The 17,340-nt window shown below is 38.4% G+C and overlaps 1 long non-coding RNA gene across 5 annotated transcripts in view; it reads left to right on the top strand.

Annotated features, from left to right (window-relative positions):
• LOC128784343 (uncharacterized) overlaps positions 1 to 17,340 on the top strand; it is a 41,741-nt gene that overhangs the window by 16,126 nt on the left and 8,275 nt on the right. For 4 of the 5 annotated variants that reach the window (XR_008429440.1, XR_008429439.1, XR_008429441.1 and 1 more), the window contains 3 exons: positions 486 to 616; positions 2,674 to 2,830; positions 15,811 to 15,885. This is a non-coding gene — a long non-coding RNA (uncharacterized LOC128784343). The remainder of the gene's footprint in view (positions 1 to 485; positions 617 to 2,673; positions 2,831 to 15,810; positions 15,886 to 17,340) is intronic. The other variant, XR_008429443.1, reaches the window with a different exon arrangement.

Here is a 17,340-nt window from a genome sequence, read left to right as displayed (position 1 = left end):
ATGCTATTAAAAGTAAATATTTTACTATTTTTTTAATAACTAATATACCTATCAGTATATATGCTAGGTTCTAGTCGCTGCAGTTCTTAGTGAGGCACATACAGTTCACCTTTGATACGTACGTTACAATTGTAGATATTTCACTTTATCCAAAGATTCCTGAGAGTAGAGGTCTTAATTTAAGGGGATGCAGAGATAGGGAGACAAAAACAGTGCATTTCTCTAGAGTATCTTTTGGAAACTGTTGTAAAGGAGTGACAAGTAAAGAGGACAATGCATTCTTGTTTTATCAGGTGATGCTGGTGTCTCAACTCAGTTGTCTTGGAGTTACCATTCATAGTGTACCAGGGACAATGCAGTAGTTTAAACGTTTTTTTTTCATATCTTTTGTCCCTTAAAGAACACTTGGATAAATAATTAAACTATTTTCCTTTAGAAGAAAAAAAGTTGAGGTTTTTGTTTGTTTGTTTTTTTTAACACCACAGCTGGAATTGGCAGATGCTGTTTCAAACAACCTAGTGAAGTGCAGGTACATGTGGAAGTACTATTGTGCAGCTGAACTAAAGGAATTTTTCTGGATAACTGCTTGCCTGTTATTGTCGTTGGCAAGTTACAGGTAATTTCCAAAGCTGTAGTCTGGCAGAGGAATAATAATTGCTTTTATGTGTATTTTTCAAGCCAAGACACACACTTTATTTTTACCAGTGTTTTTACAAAGATTCAAAATTACCACAACATTGTTGCTAAAAAAAAAAAAAGTTTGTTTTAAAAGAAAAGGAGGTATTAAGAGAATAGTGACACCTGAATGGCACAGGGAAAACTTTTGTCAGATGAACTCCTGAGAGAATCTGGCAGAAATTCAAAGTCTAGTTTGTATCTAGTAATTCCATTAGCATTTCAAAGGTTGATAATGTTCTGGGAATGACACAGGAGGGATTATTTTTAAGTTAAGAATTAGAAGTCTAAAGTGTTGTCGGTGCTAGGAATATTGTTGCTATCTTGCAATAGGTAAACGGACTATATCTGAGACACTCGGTTTTCTATCAGACATTTCTCTACTTTATTTGTACTGACATAATTAAAGTATCAGCCACCTTTCCCCGGTGTGAATAGAGCTGTATCAGTATAAAACTATCTGTTGGTAGCTTATTTCCACATTGAAGGAAACAACCTAGGAGTGTTGGCCCAATTCCAGGAATTGTTTGTAATTATATTGCAGTTGCTATGCCAGTATAAACTATTCCTATTGCAGATCTTGCACCAGATGAAAGTGACTTCAATCTAGTTTATTTGCCCTTATCCATACAGCCTCATAAAAAATTATACCACTTCAGTTTCACAGATTTGATTTGCCTTTGTAGGCAGACTTGCTCTTTACACTGACTTATCTCCATTTATTCTAAAGGATATAAACAATGACTGTTTTGACAATGAAAATGCATCTTCTGTTCTGATATAAGCCTAATCTATTCTGTTAATGCTACAACAAGTACATTTACTGTGAAGGTTAAAATATTTCCATCTGTCTGTGTGCACCAGAGCCTCTAGAGCAGCTGTCCCCATCCTGAATCCTAACAACTCTGTTATTCAGCATGGAGTACAATGTTTTATGTACTCTTATCAACTTTCAACTGCTCTTTTATAGATCAGTGTCTTGCCTTACTTTTCTACTATCCAGTATGTGTTACCGAAGAAAGAGTTAGGAAGGCTGAAGTCAGAATATAAGAACTTGGATGGCTTGCAAATAGGGCTGATGTGCATGTGCTTGTTATATACAGATACTGTTGAGTAGATTCAGATCATCTCTGTTTTAAAGCTACATGTGAGGGAGAGATCTTTGATCCCATCTTAAAATGTGGGGAGGGGATTGTGATGGGGAAAAAACCTGAAAATCAGTATACTTAGACTTATTTTATACTTGTCTAAGCCTGGCAGCAGTAAAGAAAGGACCTTGCCAGAGACTAACAGGAACAGAAAGAGTCAAAAGCCTAGGGACCTTTGACCGTTCAGAGAACATTCACTAACTTTAATTAGCTGATCTCTGTCCTGTGCTGTTTCTTCCACCTCTAGCTGTCCATTCTACCTCTTCACTTCTGCTTCGTTCCTGCATACTATATATGCTTCCTCCCACCCAATGTTACCCTCCTTACCCTGTGCCTCCTTCTATGTTGTTTGCAAGCAAAAGCCACCTGCAAAGTAGAACTACTGTTACATTTACTGCAGTCCTGCTGTTTGTGCTGTGTGTGGACTTTTCCCCTGTGCTGTCTTACCTGTTTAGACTTGTTTTTCTTTTATGTGGTCAGGGACCTTTTACTGTTCTGTGTATTTGCTCTATCCAGCATAAATGGATCTTCAATTTTCATAAGTCCTTATAAGACCTTAAGTGTAGTTTAGAATAATGTTCCTTTATCCTGTTCTTTTATAAAAATCATTCATAGGCAAATGACCACCCCTAATGAGATGAAATATGAGATTCCATGGGATAAAAAGGAATTTTGCTCTTCGGTTTTTTTATAGGTGAACCAGTGATTTAAAAGTATAATGTCACAGCTGTGGTTATATTAGTGTCCAGCATAATAGGATGAATGTTTCAGAATGAATTTTCTATTTGCTGTGTTTGCATTGTACTTGCACTGTTTTGCAAATTGCTGGTTTGTTTTCCATGTCTTACAGCTATATAGCGTGCTTTCTAGAAACCATTTTGGTAGGTGTGGGTTGCTTGTCAGAAATCCATTCTGAAGCTTGAGTGCAAAGGAAGCAGGGTACTAATGATGAATAAGAATGGATATCTTGAGGATAACAATGGATTTTCAAAAGCAGTGGCATTCTGGTAAGAATTTGCATGTAATTTATTAAACACTGCGTGATAGTTCTCAGTAAAATGTGTTTGTGTCTCTCTCTGAGGATTTGTCTGATGAAATTTTATTCTAAAATGTGAAAAGTAGGAGGATTCCTCTATATCATGAAGTATTTTAAATTCTGAAGCATTGTACCACAACTTTACTTAGCATTGAGTTCTTGCATATAAAAATAGTGAAAACATCTTTTTAGAAAAGTAAGTTATTTTAGAGAGGGAGTTAGTGGCCATTTATGGCTCACTGTTTGTGAGCCTGTTTCTCTGAATATTTAGAACTGAATATTTTTGAACTGTCATTTTAAAAAACTGTGTTTTTTTTCACTCAGAGTATAATCTCTCATTGCATATTTCACCACTACACATAAGAATATTCTAACAGACATTGCATCCAGCTTTGCAGGAGATATAAAACACAAAATTATTGACAAAATAATCATAGCTAGAAACTTTTAATCCTCATATTGGTTAAAAAATATGGCAGCATGCCAAGTTACTGATTGGTACTGCTTTGTTGGAAGTTTCACACCATTTAAACAATGTACACAATTAGAAAGTGCAAGTGAAAACACCAATGAAAGTTTTACTATAACTGCAGTGTAGTACAAGAGATTCCTTTGAATTTAGTATTTGAAATAACTTAGGCCAGTAATTCCCTAAGCAAAAATCTTTGCTTTCACCAAAGCCGAGTGTATTCTTATCTGGGTAGATTATGACTTCTTGAAATTAACAAAGAATTTGTGCCTCTTTTTTGTCCTATTCTTTGAATCCCACTGGTGGTTTATATTGAAGTGGAACTGTTCTGGTGGCAGCTGGCAGTTCTTAAAGCTTCTTGGTAAGGGTATTTTGAGGTGCTGGATGTGCATATGCTCTATAGTAAAGAGCAGCGCAGATACTGCGCATTCTTCTGATGAGCCAGTTTCATAGCTGAGATAGCTGTTCCAGAGCGTGCTACTTCCAGTGAAATCAGGGTTTAGACACACCTCAGGAACTCTGAATTTTGTCATGCCCTGCAGAAAGCAGCGGAGGCTCGGGAGCCGATTGACAAGCAGATTAGGCGTTAATCGGATAGTCTGTGTTGGTCAGAGGGGTGGTGGTTCATGTCTCAGTGGTAGCAGTGGGCCTGTCAGAGGCCTTAGCCCTGCTGAGAGGCAAGGATAAGGAGCTCAGACACATCCTTGTGCCGACACAGATACTTCCCATGGACACACAGTGAGAGCAGGAAAACAGGGGTGTATTCTCATGGGAGTGAGCACCAGCCAGGCTGGCAGAGCATAGCTGCTCTGGACTCCATTGCACGGTATAGATGCACATCATAACAGGTACCTAGGGCAGCATTAATTGAAACAGAGCATCCTCACTAAGATACTGTGGGAGGAAGGACAGAAAATGCCTGGTAGGTGAGCTCCTGAGAGGTCTGTGGCCACACTCCGAAGGTCTGATATAAGTATATAAGTTAGACCTAAAAAGATTAATGTAAGCAGTCTCCTTATTTGAAATTAGATTGGCAAGCAAGGTGACTAAGAGTGACTGTTTAATATCCCTTTCTGTAACATTCAGTTTTTCATTTTACTTTTGAGGTAGGAAGGAGGGAGATAAAATCTGGCCCTCAAAGTACTATGTACTCATTCCAGTGCCAAAATACGAAACACAAATCAGCACCTTAAATTTAGGGGCATACTAGGTTCCCTTAACTGCTCTTGGACAAATATGCATGTTAGCTATATGAATGTAAACTTAGCTGCTTTGATGTACTTATAAGTGGATTTTTTTGACTGCTGTGATTCTGTGGGCTAATGTAATAAGAAGCTAATGGAGAGGAAGCTAGGCTGCTTTACAACTTTTTTTTTTTTTTTTTTTTTTTTTTTTTCTTGCCAGGCTAACCTTTCAGTCAGGTTCATTGCATGTCAAGTGTTTGGTTAATTATTTTATCTTATTTATATTTTAAACCAACTTTTTTGGGGGGGAGGGGTGAAGGGAGAGGGGGCTAAGGGTGTCGTGTTCTTAGTTTTAAATTCCCCCAGATTCTGAAGGAGGATACCAGTGAAGAAAAACCTACTTTGCAATTTCTGTATTGTAGAGGTTTCTTATCTGTAGTTGCAGTAGTTATAAAAGTCAAGTCTGGAGTGTCTTTTTTTGTTGATCTTTTCTAAGATGACTGTACTGACTGGTATGGTTTCAAATACAAACAGTTAAGTTATTGACTTGTAAAAGAGTTGACTGTCATTTTCTGCTCAATTCCTCTTTTGCTAAATGATTTATGTGATATTAACTTCATTTGTGACACTTTAGTAGGTGCAGGCCTGAGGGAGAAAATGTTATAGTTCTTTCACAATTCATTAGTTTGTGGATATTTCTGTTACGTTGTTTCCACACTGAATGACTCATATGTTAAATGAACATACCAGCCCTAAGGCATGCCCTTGCTATTGCAGCCCACAGTGCAACTTGATGCCATTGCACATTAAAATGTGGAAGATGCTCATATCCGTTTGAATCCTTGGGAAGTTTTGTGCACTTCGGCCATGTGTGCCATGTGTGCTTCGGCCATGTGTTACTCAGCGTGTGTTCTTTCAAAAAGCTGTGGTTTACCATGTCTGATTGCGCTTTTTCACACTGTTGATTTGCTGAGTTTGTAAGCTACATCTATCTTGTGAGCCTAAGTTGGAACTGAGAAATAGTAATTTTTAGGTTTTTTTTTTCTTTTAACAAGGTGGTACAGTTTCATTGTATTCATTTCTGGACTGTTTGATGAGAGGCTACAGAAGTATCTGATTTGCATTGCCACCTGTGCATTTTTTGAAGTATTTTGACAGATTCAGAGATTGTTTTATCTTGGAAGTTGATAGCACAGATCTAATGCTCTCCACATAGTGAAAGCACTAATTAGTGTTAGATTGAACAAGTTGGACCTGATTACCTTAGCTCTCCTTGAATTTTGGCTTTCTTACCCATTTGATTTTTCATTGTTTAATAAGAATGTGAAAGACGAAACAGATTTACCTATTGATGAAGTCACAAAAATTATCACATTACAGATGCTTCACAACAGAATGTTGCTAGGAGCAAGCTCTTTAGTATCTATAACAGGGAGAGAGATGTGCACTCACAGCAGTGAGAGGAAAGGCTTTGAAAAGTATATGAAATAAAACTTTTTTGATATTGTTTTGAATCTTTAAGATGTTTGGGCTTTTTTTCATGTGCCATATAGTGGTGTTAACTCTAAGCCTTCATTGATTCATATAGTGAAAGTATGTCTCCAGAATTTTTGTTGTGTGGTTTTGTTTTGTGGTTTTGATAGGAGTAAGACAGACTGCCGCGACAGGATAGATAAAACATATCACAAGGCAGGTATTTTGGCTTTTAAATAATGATCCTGTTCTGTTGTGCATAGTTTGCAGTAGAGGAGTTTATGCCAGAACAAACAGATGCATTTATGGGAAGACCACTCTTCAATATAAATTTTTCACTCAACATTACTCATGGCTGTACGTTGGGTGCAACTTTTTCTGTCTGTGTCCCTGCTTGTTTTTGTGAGGAGGTTGTCACTGCTCACCTAACTCTACTTTCACTGATGGGGAGCTTGTCTATCCCATCCCCTGTCAGCTGTGGCAGCAAGACTAGGCATGTTAATGAAAACTATGTGCAACTGTTAACAGCACCGATCGCAATTGCACAGGAAAAACTGGAAGGCAATAAAAGCAACTGTTTCAATCCTGTTTGCAGTTCTAGCACCCCCAGATCAAGTCATCTCAGGTCACTTAAGGATGTCTCACTAAAATGGTATTAAAACACAAAAAGTTATAACAAGTCTACTGTTTAATCTTCAAGTGGTGTTGATGTATAGGCAAGAAGAAGGAGCTAGCAAAGTGAAAATACATCAGAAATTACTGCTCTGGCCAGTTGATGTGTTTGAAAGACTAGTGTGAAGATGCAGAATGGTAATCTTGTACAGCTACATTTGCTTTTAATAGACAATAGTAACAACTGCAAGCTAGAAAGCGGACATGCTGGTGTATTCCACATCTACAGGTGTAAAAACTGCCTCGCCGGGCTTCTTGCAGTCTCCTCTCTTCCTAGTCTTTGGCTTGTCAAGAGCCTTCCTTTGTTTGCCAGGAGAGATCCTGGAATCATGCTCGCGTCTCCTCCAGCGTGCACAGTTTTAGTCCTGCTCCCTCACTTTCCCACCTGTTCCAGAGCATTTTGTCTGTTCCTGTACTGCATGATGAAGATGAGCAGCTCTCAGGTAAAGCTCAGGGGCTGAGTTTTGATGAACAAATCAGGATTTCTTACAAGTATAGAAGGAGCATCGATGTCAGGGGCTGGTGGTACCGTCCCCTTCCTTTTCCCGTGGAATCCTTCGGTGCTTTTCTCTCGGGGGAGGGGGCAGGTGGTTTCACCGGTGGCAGTGCTCAGCTCTGCCGGTTACAGGCGCACGGACCGTGTCGCACATGAGCACGTCCGAGTGGCCTCGGGGTGTTCCCCGCGAGATCTGTCCTCGAGCCAGCGCTGCCAGAAATTTCCCCATTGGGATGGTCCGGGCATCGCCTCGGTGCCTTCAGCCCGCCCGGGCGGGAGGCGAGAGGCTCCTGCCCGGGCTCGGCGGCATTAGGACCCGGTGGGTCGTGCCTCCCTCCCTCCCTCCCCAGGTTGCTGGCTGCGGCCCCGGGGAGCGCGGCTGGAGGGACCTTTGCCCGCCGAACAGCCGCTGCCCCGGGCGGGCGGCGTGCCCGCTCCACGCTGGCTTCGTTCTTTTGTTCTTTTATAGCAGAAACTCAACTCTTCCTTCCTTCCTTCAGTGGTTATGCAGGGGATTGTGGCACGTGTTTGCCCTCAAAATCGTGCTTTGGCTAATGTTAAAATGCGTCGAATTTAATGCCTACATGACATTTGCACTACAAGACTTTTACAGCAACTACTATGTATCCTGCTGAACTCTTTGTAGTATAATATTCGAAACAAGACCGTAAGAATAAGAGTTCTAACTATTAAATTAAAATTAGACTGCAGCAGAAGTTGATACATTATCTGACACTTGGCTTCTGTAGTGCCTGTCACAAAGTAATGGCTCTCTTAAACTGTACATTAATCTTCAACAAGTTCAAAAATGCCTGCTTCAGTCCAGAAACTCTTATTACCAAATAAATAGCTCCGGTACTGTTAGAATGAGCAAAGAAGTGTCCTTAACAAGAACTTCCTTTACATCTAAATGAAGTAAGTTCACACCTTTTTCTCCCATGAGTTTAGTTTATTGCTCTTGCCCACCTTCTACTTAAAAGGAAAAAAGCATGGGGCAACTTTGCAGGTAAATGTCCAATGAGGTATATTTCAAGTTATGTACATTCAGAATATACTATCAAGCATGTAATAGCTTTAGAAAAGCAAAATGTTACTTTTATTTCAGAAAAGCAGTCTTTGTTAATGGGATTAAAATGATCACAGGTAGAAACTATACAACTGAAAGGTAAATCTGTCAAGTGACAGTTCTTGCACTGAAATACACAGCCCATGAAAACAGCAAAACAGAGTAAGTTACTCTGGAGAATAATTTTTATGTTCTTAATGTCCTGGTGGTGGATGGTTTGCTGCTTTCAGAACACAGATGATGTTGCCTTTTGTGTTCAGAAATTTTATACAGCCTTTCTGCAACCTGTTGCATTGCTTTTATTCCAGGTAGTTTTCCTGTCATTGCTGGCAGTTAGGTCTTCTCAGACCCACAGCTGCCCATGGACTGAAAGTCTCTGCTCTACCAGAACCAGAGCCTACACTCAAGTATCACCACATGAAGTTCATGTAGTTCTTTAAAGCTCTCAGTTTCTTGTATCCTAGAAAAAGCTGTATTCTCTCTATCCAAGAAAGAGTTCTGAGGCAATCTTTCTGGTTCTTTGTGCTCTCTATATTATTGACGTATGAGTCTTCACTTTTACTGTCTCTTGTACTGTGTGATGCTTCGGCCTTTTACTTCTGCCCTGTTTACCTGACCCAGCCTCTGACTAAGCCCAACCTCGCACTGACAATGCTGGCAGCCTCTCCTGCTCCCCCACCTCCAGACAATATCATATTCTCTTTACCTGCCCAGATATCTGGGCATGTATGATATACGTATGGGCATGTATGATATAAGTATGATATACTTATCATATCTGCCCAGATATGATGGAAAAAATCAACCGAAGTATATGAAGCCACATCCTTATGCTGTCTTTCACTTTTGCCCATCCTAATAAAATTAAGACTCTGCTCTTTGATAAAAAAATTATAATGTTATATGGTTTATATAGGTTATAATGTTATATATGTTTTTGTAATTGCTAATACAACAGGGCAGTGTGGGACTCAGTATCTGCAGTGACAATGTGCATTTCAAACTAAACCAGGATGATCTTAGCAAGATAACCAAGCAGTATAGTTGTGGCATGCTAAGTGCTTAAGCTAATTCTAGCTGGCTTGTCTGTGGCTGAGTGGTAAGTAGTCAGTTTCTGGATGCTTGTTAGCAAGATTTGTGATGAGAATCCTTGTTAAAATAATCCTTTAAAAATGATAAAGGGAACACTGTTCAATATCAGGTCTTTGAAAAATGGACAAGCTTCTAAGAAACTGGTTATGATTGGAAATGAGGAAAAAAGATATTTTAGATAGAACCTGCAGTGATGGAGTAAACAAGTTCATAATCATGCAGTTTTTAATTTTTCATGTACTTGACTTTACTGCTCACATAAAAGCTTACTGTGTCCAAACATTAGTTGTTTCAAAACCTTCTAAAGACAACTACTGTTGTTAATGAGCTATTAATAGTATTTAATGCAAACTGTAGGAAGAGTTACTGTGAGATTGTGAATAAAATTTCAATAATAAAATCAAGTTGCTATTCCCTTTTTAATTTATATTTTTACAAAGGCATTATCATATTTGCTTAAACCATAATACAGCTTCCCATTTGACTGGTAAAATACCTTCTAATGCTTCAGTTGATGTTAACTATGAGTAAGTTGCCTCCTGATTTCTCTGTGTAGCAACTGGTTTAATTTATACTGTCATTGATAGGGACATTGTGTTTAGATTAATAACAGAATTACTTTACATGTGCATGCATAATATTCTTGATATGAAACTTTCTAATTTCTCTTCATAGGATATTTTCTATGTTTAGTACTGTTCACACTTGAATCCTGTCTATATCTTTAGTATCCTTTTGGAGAAAGAGTGATCTGTTCCACATATGGGATTTTTTTTTTTCTGGTAAGGTCACAGCACTGATTTTTATAATCCTGTTACACTGGTTTTCTTCTAATTGTCTTGCAGTGTTTAAGCTGCCTGTTTTGTTATTTTTATTTTGATTGTAGTGGTGTGTTGAGCAGAGATTTTTTCACTAAACTGCTAAAGTGGGCCCTGATTCCTTCCTGAGGCCAAAGCAATTGGTGTGTTTTCCCATTATGGGATAACTGATCTAATGATTGACTTCCATTAAACAGATGCAATCCTACCACCCCCTTGCACCTGACACTGGCATGTAGTGATAGGATGAGGGTTAATGGCTTCAAAATGAAAGGAGATAGAGTTAGATTAGATGTTAGGAAGTAATTCTTTACTGTGAATGTGGTGACATACTGGAACAAGTTTCCCAGAGAAGCTGTGGATGCCCCATCCCTGGAGGTGTTCAAGGCCAGGTTGGATAGGTCTTTGAGCACCTGGTCCAGTGAAAGGTGTTCTTACCCATGGCAGGGAGGGCTGGAACTAGATGATCTTTAAGGTCCCCTCCAAACCAAACCATTTTAAGATTCTATGACTTGTCTAATTGATATTGATAATTAAAACAACTCCTGAAATGGGTCAAGGACTTTATAGCTGATGGCCCTTGTCTTTTGTTTTTCATGTAAGTTATCTTGGCCAGACCTTTAAACAGATAAGTGTCAGTGCTTGTGAGTAAGTGAACATAAGACTGTGAGTAAATTAAATCTATGGGAGACTAAATGTTAGTGACTAACATCAATTTATTTGGAGATTTTTTTAGGTAACTGTTACCCTCCCTTTGCCTAACACATTGAGTGTTAGTGTACTAAGTTCCTTACAGCTGTGTCTTTGATTTGAAACCTCATAAAACACAGACTGTTTCTTTAATGTGTTTATTTTAATATGTCTGTTATCTATCTATCATCACTTAAACTTGATTTAGTGTTTCTGGGGTCCACTTACTAATTTTGGTTAGATTAATAATTTTCCTTCATTCTGAGTAACTGAAATAACTACAAATATTCTGCCATGATACTTGCCCCAGTTTCTGAATTATTAACAACTGTACTGTAATACAGGACCAAATACGTCCTTTTCAGCATTTTGCAGTTAACTCTTTGCAATTAATGACATTTTTTATCATGAAATCAAATAATTTAATTCAATATTTTCCCTGCTTAGATTTTGATCAGATTTTTATCTATGACTGACTGTGTCCTCATTTTTGTTTGTTTGCTTCAGGAGGCATTTTTCTCTTACTTTGGGCTTTGAAAGTACTTATTTTCTGTTATCTGGAGCGAGAACTGGATCATCACTAGTAGCAATTGTTCTATTCTATTTTCTTTTTTACATGGTGCCTGGTATGACTTTTGATTATTGTTTATGCAGCCCATTCCAATGTCAAATCACCCTTTATATGAATAAATTCTTCCTGATATCCTCGTTCTTCCTTCTCTGTTTTTTTTAGCTATGTTGATTTGTCTTGAGGATTTGCCCATGATTCACAGTGGGGAGAAAAAAGTTGGTGCCAGCCATGAATGCATTCCAGGTTTTTATTATAGGATTGAGGAGTTTAGTAAATACCAGAGTTGAAGTTAGTGCAAAGAGCTGTGCATCATCCACCAGGCATATGTGTGTAATGCTATGACAATTGCGTGATCGGGATCTGTATGATGAAATACTGTATAGCATTGTAAGACTTTTTTTTGTATAATTGTAAAATAGTTAGTTCCTATGATGCTTTGCATCACGCAGACATGTGCTGGAAAGAATAACTGCAATTTTAAATTTTAGCAGTGTAAATATAATACAGTTGAAAGTAGAAAATGTACACAGAGGAAAAGGGAAATGCTACTAGTTAGGGAACATTCATACTTTAGGCAACTCCTGTAACTAAATCAAAAGACTGATTTCCTTAGGCCATTTCCAGAGGGTATCAGAGACTACTTCACAGGACATTTTGTAGCATTTCAGGAGTTCCTTCAAACAAATATCTTCAAGGAGCCTCTCTCTGTTTACTGTAGCATAGGATCTGTCTCCTACATCCCACTCTTGCTTACTTTTGACATTTGAAAACAGGTGATGTGTATATAACTACTTATCACACATTTTGCTCATAGGGGCTATAGGGGCATGTTAGTAAGCTGAATTTCAGAGAAAGCTTTGAACAACAGTTATGCAGTATGTTTTCAGATATTTAAGGGAATTTCCATAAAGTGTAAGGTATAAGACAGAAAAAGGCACAAGAAGTTTGTTTGAAAATACACCATGTGGGTGTGAGAGGAGCTGGAAACTGGACTCCTGACACTGAATGGCAGGTGGGAGATAGGAAGGGAAAAGATACAAGAAGCATCTCTGAAATTTATCCTTTTTATCAGTAAAAAGTGGAGGGTTCTTAAAGTGTTTTATCCAAAAACAACAATCAAATTAGACAGTATGATCTGATGGTCTTTTGAGCTATATATTTTATGAAAATTGGCCCAGTTTCAAACATGAGCAAACCACAGCTGTCCTCCTGACAAAGATTAAGGAGCAATAGGTGTGGTGGTGATCAGCAAGGATGGATCTTGAAAGTGAAGACAAGTGGTAGATGCTGTAGGAGTAGCCAGGGAGAGCTGTGGAGATAGTGATGTGTTCTCCAAGTGATTTACTAGGAAAAGGGTCTTTGCAGCAGTTCTCTGAGTGAATGTGTGTGATATGAGGCTTGTGTTTGTCCAAAGCAGAGAGAAAAAAATGTTGCTGAATCAAAAAGCAGAGAGCAAAATCTTGCTGAATCAAAACATGATGATGATGATTAACCTGATTGAATACTTAAGCTGATTGGGAGGATTAAGAAAAATACTGTCTTGGAAATGCAGCATTGAAAGTATCTGCAAATTATGAATATAAATCTTGGGATTTGGATCTCTTTGGGATGTAAGGTGATGCTACAGTTACATGTCTGAGCAATAGGCAGGATGATGGTGTAGCTGTGCAGCTCTGTGTGTGTCACCAACAGTTAAATCATTCATAGGAAAAACTGTAAAATCTGTCCTCAAATATAACTGTATTATTTATTATTTGACGTTCTTCACTCCTACGCCTGCTTCCCACATAATATTGCTTAGAATATTTCCCCACCTGCCACAAAGGACTGGACATTAATTGTTGAGTTTGATTTGTAATGTCACAGTGGGGTGCCTAGTATGAAAAGATGTATTTTGCATTTGCTGGGAAGGCACTGCTCTTTTCATTTGGTTTATAGTAATGGTGAATACAGATGCAGTAATTTCCTTACAATTAAATTATGAAGTCAAGTCTTCCAATAACAGTACTCCATAGTATTTCAGTAATAATTAATTGATTCTGTTCCTTATTCTGATTCTGCCTGATGATACAAGAATTCCCCCCAGGAAGAGGAAGCTTTTAGTCTGCTTGAGAATTTTATAGCCAGGTCCCATACCAGCGACAGTCATTTTTTCCTTCCCCCTTCAGCATGTACCAGAACTCACAGGTTGAGAAAGGACAGAGGAAATACATCTGCTCTTGGCTAACTTTCCAGTGGTGTGTAGTTGTATGGACATGGTAGCAAACAAGTGTGACTTAGAATTGTTTCTAGGCTTTTCTGACTTAAACCAGAGATGAGGCAGCTTTAGTATCAAGGAGGCATAACCTGAAGAAAAAATCCAAACAGCTTTTTTGTTGTTGTTTTTCAATAGATTTCTGCCAAGTGTGGAAATTTAAACTGTTAATATATATTTGCAAGAGCAATAAGAAAGGTTGTCTTAGGTTTTGAGTAGTTAGGTGTCCAGATTAGAAAGATAAAGCCTCAGGAAAAGAAATTAAAACCTGCCTTTCTTTGGAAATATAACTCTGGCAAGGAGTTTGATATTAATGGCCCATCAATAGTTTCAGCTTGTTCAGAGAAAGAGCAGTGATATCCAGGAAAGGCAGTAGATTACTCTCTGCTTGCTAAAAATTTGTGAAATCATAAATTCATTGAGTAAACATACTCCATGGGCACACTGGGTCCTGGGACTGGGACCTCTACCTGCACAAGGCTGAGCCCTGCCAGCTGCATCTTCTCCCCAAGTCTCTGTGTGCCTACAGAGTGACTCCAGGTTTGAGGCTGTAACTCTCTGGAGATAAAATAACCAAAATATGACACTATATTTGAAGCCAAGTGTTGTAGATTCTTTACTATGTGCCAGTTTCAGCCATGCATGTGGGACATAACTGGGAATTCAATATTAAAACAGGAGTAAAAATTTTGTTATCTGTCCTGAGCTAACATTAATTCTAAAAAGACAAACACATTTCTTTTCTTCACAAATTTTGGAAATCTCATCTGCCTTGCATATCCATGAGCTTACTTATATATGTGGTCTAAGTTAGTGTGTCATCTTGGCAAAAAAGGCTTCTTAATGTCCATGTGCATGGAAAACATTTTATATACTACTATTTTTTCCTATCTAGAAATAATGGCAGTTTGAGTCTTTCTCTCCATGAGTGCTATAGGCAAATCAATGTCTCAGTGAATTTAAGATGTTCATGTCCTCATATATCTGGAGTTAATTTTTAAACTTATTAATTTTTTTATGTCAAGGATCTTGCTGCATCTTAAGCCATCCTGTAGGAGATACAAAAGTAATCGGAGATTGTTGATTGTCTTGAACATTTTTTTGGGGTAGAAGGTGTATTTAAATTGATTTGTCAGGTTACATGCTGATCTCTGAAGGTGTAACTCTGCTCTAGTAACAGGAAGACTGGTATCATACTCCTGGACAATTCATTCTGTCTTTGGTCTGGCTGTCTCAAAGAGTTCATGCTAGTGAAGGTCCAAGGTGCAGTGATGACATTTACAGGCATAGTGAATTGGCCATTATGGCCTCCCAAGCTGAGAGATAGCCTTAGGAAGAGAGGAAGCACGACCCCTTCCTGGGGTGGGTGATAAGTGCTGGTGTGGAAGTTTGGATGACACAGCTCCCCATGGTGTAACCTGTGATTCCATGTGCTTGTGCCACCATAAATCTGATATTTCTCTAGTGTCTTCACTGCTTCTGTCACACACTCCTGTTATGTTAAAGTCTATATTTCAGTGGGCAAACCTCATTATGAGGAAGACTTTTTTTTTTTTTTTTGCTAGTCTCTTTTCTCATTAGCAGTTGTATGATACTAGGTGCATGCTACCATGGCGTTTTACTGGAACCTTGGGGAGACACACCGCCAAGCTAGAACTTCTCACAACCTTCAGATAGTCATAGCAATGACAGTTCTTATAGAAATATTATTTACTTTCTGTCAGTTTTACAGTGTTTTAAAATACAGGCAGATGATCTCATTTTTGTTTTGGCCATCGTGTTACTAAGAGGCTGAAAATCTACATGAACAGCTGATGAAGATAAATACATTTATTGATTTTAGACCACTCTCTTTTATTAAAAATAATAAAACAAAATACATATAACAACAAAAAAGCAGCAGCACACAGGAGGTGAGCAAACACACTGCAGGTACTTGTGTTTGCCTGAAGGGGAATGTGCTATGATCAATTAATGCTCTATAAATCTCTTGGTGTAGGATACCACCGTTGCCTTTGCTGTAGCTGCAGCATTTTAAGGTAAAAATAGAGATCTTCTCATGGTCTAGGCACTCAGATTATTTCTCTCTGATTAGTTTGATGTCTCTTTAATTAGAGCTGTGTGCTGTGTTACCCAATTTCATTCTTTTTCTCTTTACATATTTAGGTCCTAGTCCTGCAACTGGATTTATTCAAATGGACCTCGATAGCCTGGGGGCCTGATGAAGTTCATGGGACTCAGGTGACTGCAGGGTCTCACTCTGAAGATCTGATTGTAGGCCTGAACCTAAATTTCAGTTTCATTCTCCTGTCTATTTGCTTCTTAAATGATGAAAATTATCCTTTTAAATGGTGTTGTCTTTGGGTCTCATGCACATCCACTTTAGTAGTGTTGAGACACTGTGTGCCTGGGATATCGTCAGACATTGTTAAATTATTTCTGTTCTGTTGAGTGCCTAAACCTCATGATTTCTCTGATTATTGTGTTAGATTTTTCTATTTAGCATCTTTCTACCTAAAATGGAGGAGATCATCATCTGTGTTTTCAATCGTTGTGGTATTTCTCTTAACTCAGATTTTTAAGTCAGAGTAACTGTTGAAACTGTTCAGGTTATTTTTAAAGAAGTAGGTAGATTTGTTTATTTCTTGCAGGACACAAAGTATAATATTTTATTTTGCAAACTTGGTAGCCTAGTATTACTGAAAGGTTTCAATAAGATGATACTCTGATGTAATGAAATAAGTAGGAAAAGACTCTTTACTAGCTCGCCTGTTGCTTTTCTATTCCTGTGGCTGTGGTTACACAACATACAACTGAAAGTGAGGATAGTTTTATTTTTTGAGAGTCAGTATATACCTTTTGTTGACAATAAGCACTGTTCCCTATCCTATTCCATGTTGCAGTTTCACTGCATAGTAAAGTTATAGCCTTGGTAGAAGCTATAGAAAGGACTTTGAAAAATCACATGTAGAGTGTGATCATAAATAGAGGGTGAGAAGAAAAATAGATGTGTTCTCTCTTTATACATGTTAGTATTTATGTTATATATATTTTTAAAGCAAATATGTAGTGGTGTATGATAATTCATATATTAAAAGAGCCAAAACTTCCTTTCTATATAGAGAATCAGAAAAACTTGTGTGGTTTTTGTAGGCTTATTACAATGATATTAAGGAGCTTCACAGTATTTGATGACTTTTTGTGTATTCCCAGAACAGAAAAGCACCATTGTCCTGTTAGATCAAGGAGAAAACTGAGCCACTTGTTTAGTCAGTAGTAAAGTCAGTGATATTAAATGGATTCTCCTGCCTTTTAACCTTGTGCCTCCAGCTCCATTTTTCCCTCAAGACCCAGACCTTCCATTACCATCATCTGCTTTGCATTTCTACGTGAAAGGCCCAAGGTGTTTCTGTTTGGACTCCCAGAAAATGAGGAAGACATGGTTGGTTGGCCATCTGCCAGGGTGCGAGGTCTGACTCAGTCCTTGCTCACAGGGGCTGCTGGTGAAGGCAGAGGCAGAACCGAGTGTTCTGTGTGGCATTCAACTGCCTTAACCACATGCCCATCGCTCTCTTCCTGTAGTTGTCTGTCTTGTTCTCAGCATAACTCCTAAAGACAACACATATACCAACCAATAAATAATCTAATTTGATGCACAGCCTTGATTCACTTCCTGAGCTGTGTCCTGCACACACG

Source organism: Vidua chalybeata, chromosome 2, assembly GCF_026979565.1.
Source record: "Vidua chalybeata isolate OUT-0048 chromosome 2, bVidCha1 merged haplotype, whole genome shotgun sequence".
Taxonomy (NCBI): domain Eukaryota; kingdom Metazoa; phylum Chordata; class Aves; order Passeriformes; family Viduidae; genus Vidua; species Vidua chalybeata.
The sequence above is the reverse complement of the archived record's forward strand: the minus strand, read 5'-3'. Positions and strand labels throughout refer to the sequence as shown.